The sequence below is a fragment of the Bison bison genome, unplaced genomic scaffold (assembly GCF_000754665.1).
Source record: "Bison bison bison isolate TAMUID 2011002044 unplaced genomic scaffold, Bison_UMD1.0 scf7180017864270, whole genome shotgun sequence".
Classification (NCBI taxonomy): domain Eukaryota; kingdom Metazoa; phylum Chordata; class Mammalia; order Artiodactyla; family Bovidae; genus Bison; species Bison bison.
The window spans coordinates 7958887-7966175 of record NW_011494842.1 but is presented as its reverse complement, the minus strand read 5'-3'; the positions used below and the strand labels follow the sequence as shown (position 1 = coordinate 7966175).

At 43.9% G+C, this 7289-nt stretch overlaps 1 pseudogene; it reads right to left on the bottom strand.

Annotated features, from left to right (window-relative positions):
- Positions 1–1507: 1507 nt before the first annotated feature.
- LOC104995016 overlaps positions 1508–7289 on the bottom strand; it is a 10746-nt pseudogene continuing 4964 nt past the window's right edge.

The window sequence follows — 7289 nt, the reverse complement described above, 5'->3', positions numbered from 1 at the left end:
ATTCTAGCCAGCAAACTCTTTGTTTATAATAACACTTAAAAAAAAAACCCTGTAGGGGACTTTCCTGGTGGTCCACTGGCTAAGACTCCGCACTCCTAATACAGAGCACCTGGTCAGGAAACTAGATCCCACACGCCACAACTAAAGATCCTACATGCCACAACAAAGACTGAAGATCCCACATGCTGCAACTAAGACCTGGCTCAGCCAAATAAATATAAATAAATAAGTAAATAAAAACCCTGTAACACTGAGGGCAAGTAAAGGGAGCCCATCTGTTCCACGATTTGTGGGGCACAGCAGATACATTGCAGCCTTAAAGAAAATGTCCTGTTTGCTGATATAGTAAGCAACGGTTCAAAAACCATGCAAGAACTGGGATCTTCATCAAAAGTCCTGTTACAGTGAATCGTGTAAGGGTCGTGAGCGTTAAAACTAAAGTTGGGATTCCACTGTTCAATTCAAGCAGGCAGGGATCTGTTGTCACGATGGAGGTTCACAGAGAAGAGAACTCTTCATTGAGCCCCTGAGCACAAATGGGCCTTCGGTTTCTCTTCAGGAATAGCTTCTGCTTCGAAATGGTCAATCACTCACTAGTGACAGGGACTGCCTGTAATCTAAAGCAAATCAGGCATGAAGTGAAGTCTCTCAGTCGTGTCTGACTCCTGGTGACCCTATGGACTGTGGCCTACCAGGCTCCTCCATCCATAGGATTTTCCAGGCAAGAATACTGGAGTGGGTCGCCATTTCCTTCTCCAGGGGATCTTCCCAACCCAGGGATTGAACCCGGGTCTCCTGCATTGCAGGCAGATGCTTTACCGTCTGAGCCATCAGGGAAGGCTAATCAGGCATGAGAGCAGTGTAAATAATCAGCCTGTTTATTGGTGTAATCAACTCTGTTTATCCCAAGCTCCCTGACTGCAAACATGGGCATGGCTGTCTCCAGACACTAATACCTGACATTGCCTCTGCCTACGTGTCTGTAAACACTGGGTGGTTGTATCCTCTTCTGAGTCACAATTAGCTTGTGAAATTGCAGAATCATTCTGATTTATTTCAGTCATTCCAGGAGCTGACTTTGGGTCCCATTTATATAACAAATTAACATGTGAAAGGTCTTAAAATGCATGTATTTGTGCATTGGGAAGGGGATCAACTTCTTTTTCAATACTAAGCTGCCTTCTCTCTCTAAGCTCATCCTTTTGATCTTCTGTAGAAGCCAAGGATGGAGCAAATGTATCAAAAAATGCTGAATATGGGCTCACAGGAATATGCTGGGTTTTTTTTTTTAATTAATTTATTTGTTTATCTGGCTGCACTGGGTCTCAGCTGCAGCATGTGGGATCTAGTTCCCCAAACAGGGGTCTATTGGGAGCCCAGAGTCTTAGTCACTGGACCACCAGGGAAGTTCCAGGAATGTGTTGTTTACTCAAAGTTCATTTTGGGGTTTAACCTGAGCCAGCAGGAAAAGGACATTTCTCAAGCATTAATCTAGAAAGGTGTGTGTGTGTGTGTGTGTGTTTTATTAGAAAAGAGGAGATTCAACTGTTAGTAAGTCTTCATGGGAAAACCCCAGCCCACAGTATCCTGCAACTTCTGTCTCAGAGTGACTTTCTATAGTGCTGCTGGAAATGACGTTAATATCACGTACAGAGCTTATGCCATTGTGCCCCTCTCTCTTTTGAAGTCCACTTTGAGTACCACCAAACCTTTTTATTTATTTTTGCCATGAGAATTGCGGGATCTTAGTTCACAACCAAGGACTGACCCCAGGCCCTGGCCATGAGAGCACCGAGTCCTAACCACTGGACACCAGGAAATTCCCTCCACCAAGCTTTCTGCAGAACATATCCTGTGGAGCATGCCAGTAGCAGAAATCTCCTCTTGCAAGTCTTATTCCTGGCATGACACATAAATTATTATCGATTTCAATGCTTACTTCAACAACCTGAGGAGTTTCAGTCGCACAGTTTTGGTTTCTCCTTGAAGAATTCTTTGAAGGGCTTAATCCCTATTGTAAGGCAACATTTACCTCTTCTGGGACTGCTCTGTGGCTGAGAAGTGTCTCCTATACTGATTTTTTTCTCTTTGACAGGCAAGCATCTCTTGGAGCTCAGGCCCACATTTTCACTACAGCTTCCTCTTTCATGGCTGAAGAGATTCTGACACCTGGACTGGAAGTTATTCCATATTTCCCCACTTTACCCATTGATTATAAGATTGTGACCAATAGCAGGCAGGGCTTTGGAGCGGTGGGAGCCTTGAAGGAAGTATGCTGTTCTTGTGGCCACAGATACGCATGGTGCCCTTAACTTGCTATACTCACTGAAACTCACCCCACTGGTGTTTATTCCTCCATAGAACCCGCCTCTGAAACATTCTGATTAACAGTGTGTGGGAGGGACTTGCCTGGTGGTTCAGTGGCTAAGACTCCGGACTCTCAACACAGGGGGCCTGGGTTTGATCCCTGATCATGGAAATAGATCCCCTCATGCCGAACTAAGAGTTGGTGTGCCACAATTAAAATCAAAGATCCCAAATGCCACAGCGAAGACCCAGTGTGGCCAAATAAAATATCAAAATTAAAGAAATAAAGACAGGGCAACTCAGATGGTCTCCACTCTTCCACTCTGCTATGATCAGGTGCACCTTCTCTCCCAGGTAGCACTCATTTATTAACTCTTGATTGTGTGTCAAGTTCTGTTCTAAGCACTTTGCAAAAGTTAGCACATTATTCTGCACAACAACCCCATGAGGCAGGGCTGTTATGACCCCCGTTTCCTAGATGAGGAAACAGCACAGGAGTCCCCCTGCCCTGGACTCCAGCTGAAGCCTCAACTCTACCATCTTGTATTGCTTAACATCTGCGGCAGTGAAGGTTCAGAACAAGTCCAAATGAAGGAAGATGCCTGTTGACTGAGTGCATGCAATGCGGCAGGTACTTGACGGGTAATACCATATTTAATTGTCATTTCCTCCAATGCCTCTCCTTGAGCGGAACAGTTATTCTTTTTATCCAGGGTAAGACTCTAAGACCAAGAGTTTGCCCAAAGTCAAAGCTATTCAATGTCAAAGCTGAAATTCAACCCCAAGTGAGATACCAAAGGTGAGGTGTTTTTTTTTTGGTGGTGGTGTTGCATCATTTGGCTTTTAAGATCTTAGTTCCCCCACCAAGGATCAAATACGGGCCTCTGACATGAGGGCACCAAGTCCCAACCACTGAATCGCCGAGGCTTTCTCTTTACTCAGTGCTGCTTCCATTTGGGGAAAGGTGGCTTCTTGATGTCTTTAAATTGAAAAATGCAGATCAGTACACCGAGTGCCTCTGTGTCTCTGCCTCTTCTCCCTGTCCCCACCTACACCCTACCACTGCCCACCATACACACACCCAGACACCGTGGTTTTTACATTCTTTCGTGGTGGTGTTGTTGTTCAGTCACCAAGTCACATCCAACTCTTTGAGACCCCATGGACTGCAGCACGCCAGGCTTCCCTGTCCCTCACACTTTCCCAGAGCTTGCTCAAACTCATGCCCATTGAATCAGTGATGCCATCCGACCATCTTGCCCTCTGTCACCCTCTTCTCCCACCCTCAATCTTTCCCAGCATCAGGGTCTTTTCCAGTGAGTCAGCGGTTTGCATCAGGTGGCCCAAGTATTGAAACTTCAGCTTCAGCATCAGTCCTTCTAATGCATATTCAGGCTTGATTTCCTTAGGATTAACTGGTTTGATCTCCTTGCTATTCAAGGGACTCTCAAGAGTCTTCTCCAACACCACAATTCAAAAACACCAACTCTTCCGCGCTCAACTTTCTTTAGGGTCCAATTCTCACATCCATACATGATCACTAGAGGAGGGAATGGCAAACCGCTCCAGTACTCTTTCCGTGAGAAGCCCACGAACCATATGAAAAGATATTTTTTTCATAACATTCCTGAAGATAATTTACTGAGAACCTACTACGTATCTGACACTTTTCTTTTAGGCCCTGGAGATACAGCAGTGAACAAAAGTCACTGTCCTTTCAAGGAGCAGTGAGGCAATCAAACAAAAAGTCCTCTCCCTCCACCAAAAAATGCTCAGGTACACTGGCTGAGGGTGTATAAACCTCTCAAGGGTCCAAATGAAGGAATACGTTGAAATACTGCCGTTTGGATTGAGACAGTAAATAACTTTAATGACTGGATAACACATCTTTTTGCAAGTCAGATGGTTTCCAATTACCTGCTTTCAACAAAATGAATAAGGACCTCTTGGAATTGTCTGTTGATGGCCATGAATATAAATTTTGATGATTACCATGTTATTTTTGGCACATTTGGAAGGAAATGTTTTAAATTATATTGCTGTGCCAAACCCTTTCTATTCCCATATATAAAAAATTTTTATTTTATGTGACCAAGTTTTCTCACCCATTACCAAAAAAATGAATAGAATAATGCAGGCCTCATTAAGAAACATCACCTACCTTTGCACTGATGTATATTTGCAACAAAATTTCATCTATCACAAAATGATCCTGTATGTTATTTTGATTTATCATGCTGTGATATTCATGATAGGTAAGAGTTTTTAGAGGACCATGATCTTAAGAAATGTCTTTGGAAACTAAATTACAATGTTAATGCACATTTATGTGGTGAGGGATGACAGGATGAGCAAGACTTTTTCTTAAAATTTATTTGACTTTGCCAGGTCTTAGTTGTGGCATTTTAATCTTTGTTGTGGCATCCAGGATCTTTTTTTCTTTTTGGTTGTGGCATTTAAACTTTTAGTTGCAGCATGTGGGATCTAATTTCTTTACCAGGGATTGAACTCAGGGCCCTGCATTGGGTACGTGGAGTCTTAGCCACAGGACCACCAGGGAAGTCCCAAAACAAGGCTTTTAAGCATAAAATTGTATTACCTGAGGATGAACTTCTGTGAGAGTAAAATGAAATAGAAATACAAGTTCAAGGAGAAAAGGAGGTAATGTAAAATTTCTTATAATTAACAAAATGATTTTATTTTTTTACATATAAAAGTGTATGACTACTGCTGCTGCTAAGTCACTTCAGCAGTAGTCACTCTGTGTGACTCCATAGACGGCAGCCCATCAGGCTCCCCTGTCCCTGGGATTCTCCATGCAAGAACACTGGAGTGGGTGGCCATTTCCTCCTCCAATGCATGAAAGTGAAAAGTGAAAGGGAAGTCGCTCAGTCATGTCCGACTCTTAGCGACCCCATGGACTGTAGCCCACCAGGCTCCTCCATCCATGGGGTACTGGAGTCGGGTGCCATTGCCTTCTCCGAAAGTGTATGACAATGGATATCAAATTGCTATTGTATTTAAATTCCACAGAATGGCATTCAAAACTGTGATGTAACACTATTTTAAATTGTCAATTTCCTTTCCAGTTTGTATGCCTTTTATGTAATTTTCTTGTCTAGTGACCCTAGCTAAAGCCTTCAGCACGTGACTGAATACCAATGCTGAGAGTGGACATCCTTTTCTTGTTCCTGATCTTAGGGAGAAAGCTTTCAGTCTTTCATCATTAAATATGCTGATAGCTGTGGGTTTTTTCCTCAGCCTTTATCAGGTTGAGGAAGTTCTATTTCTAGTTTGTTGAGTGCGTTGCACAGGGATAATTTCAAAAAGTTATTTTAGTGAGGAAGGAGACAAAGTGTTTTTGTGTTTTGGGCTGTGCTGGGTCTTCGATGCTATGCACAGGCTTACTCTAGTTGCGGCGAGCAGAGGCTCCTCTCCAGTTGCGGGGCTCCTCATTGCAGGGGCTTCTCTTGTTGTGAAGCATGGGCTCTAGGGCTCGTGGGGTCAGTAGCTGTGGCACAAGCTTAATTTCTCTGAGGTATGTGGAATCTTTCTGGACCAGGGATCGAACATGAGTCCCCTGCATTGGTAAGTGCATTCTTTATCACTGAGTCACCAGGGAAGTCCAAGGAAGGAAAGCTCAAGTTCAAGTTCCTTAGAAGCTCTAACCTCCCTGCTATACCCCCCAGCACCAAACAAAGTGCCTGCATAAAGAAAGGGCCCGATCAGCATTTGTGGAGCAAACTACCTCCCACCTTCCCCCTTGCACTTTATACTCCAGCGATGCTAAGCTGTTTATGGTTCCCCCACATACCACATGGGGCTTCATCCCTGCCTTCTGTTCCCAGCTGACATTTTTTCGATGCTCTCCAATGCTGCACAGTGTCATCTCATTCAGGAGACGTCTCTCTCCTTACCCCTCCTCAAATCCTGAGCTGAGAGGGCCTCTTTTTTTTTGTGCTCCTGTGGTACTTCATGCGTCTATTATGTTTATAATATGGTTTGTGGTGAAGAGTAGGAATTTGAGAGCCTGGCTGCTCTGATTCAAAACTCTTACCTCTTACTATATAGTTTGTGTGACTTTGGTTGTACCTCAGCTTCCTCATCTGTCAAACACAGATGATAATAATAGTGTTGACCGCATAGAGTTGTTTGAGGGATGAGGGACAACAGTGTCCAGGAAACAATCATTACTATATAAGGATTAGCAGATATCTGTATATGTATAAATGGCTCACTTGGCTGTACACCTGAAACTAACACAGCATTGTAAGTCAACTATATCCCCCCCACCAATTTTTTTTTTTTTAATAATTAAGTCCTACTGGGCAAGGTCTATGTTTTTTTCTTCTCTGCTTCTTGAAGCCCTTAGTCTCATGCCTGGGCTGCAGCAGGTACTTGATAAATCCTTGTCCTGAGGGTGGACCTGGTGGAAAGGATTTGGAAGAAGGAAAAGAAAAACAGATCTGATACTGCATAGCAGGTAGAAATCAGAACTCAAATGTCTAAACCATGTTGCCCATTTTTATGTGTTTCTCAAACTATCTTTATTTTGGCCCCGAGATTGCCAAACTTTAGAAATTAAACCTGCAGTCAGAGCCTCCAAAAGGGCAGAGACCTCAAAGAACATACACAGGTCATAGGAGCTGTTCTGTGCCTGCCTGCCAGTGAAGATTAACAAATGTGTGTGGCAGATTTTAGTCAAAACTTGCTTCCTTTATATCCCAGGAGTGAGGATGTGGGGCAGACAAGTCCTCATCACTCAGACTTGTCTGGTAGAAGTTCATTACCAAGGATAAAGAACTTAGAGTTAGACCCGATCAGCTTAGGTCAGTTTGTAACACCCTACTGCCTCGCCAGCACACCTCCAGGGAGCAGAGAAGGGGCTCCACCTGCCTCCAGAACCGCCAGTCTCTGCAACCTCCTCATTGCTAGAGAACCCGCACCCCCAACCTTCATGCTGTGGCCAGAGGAGGCCATCT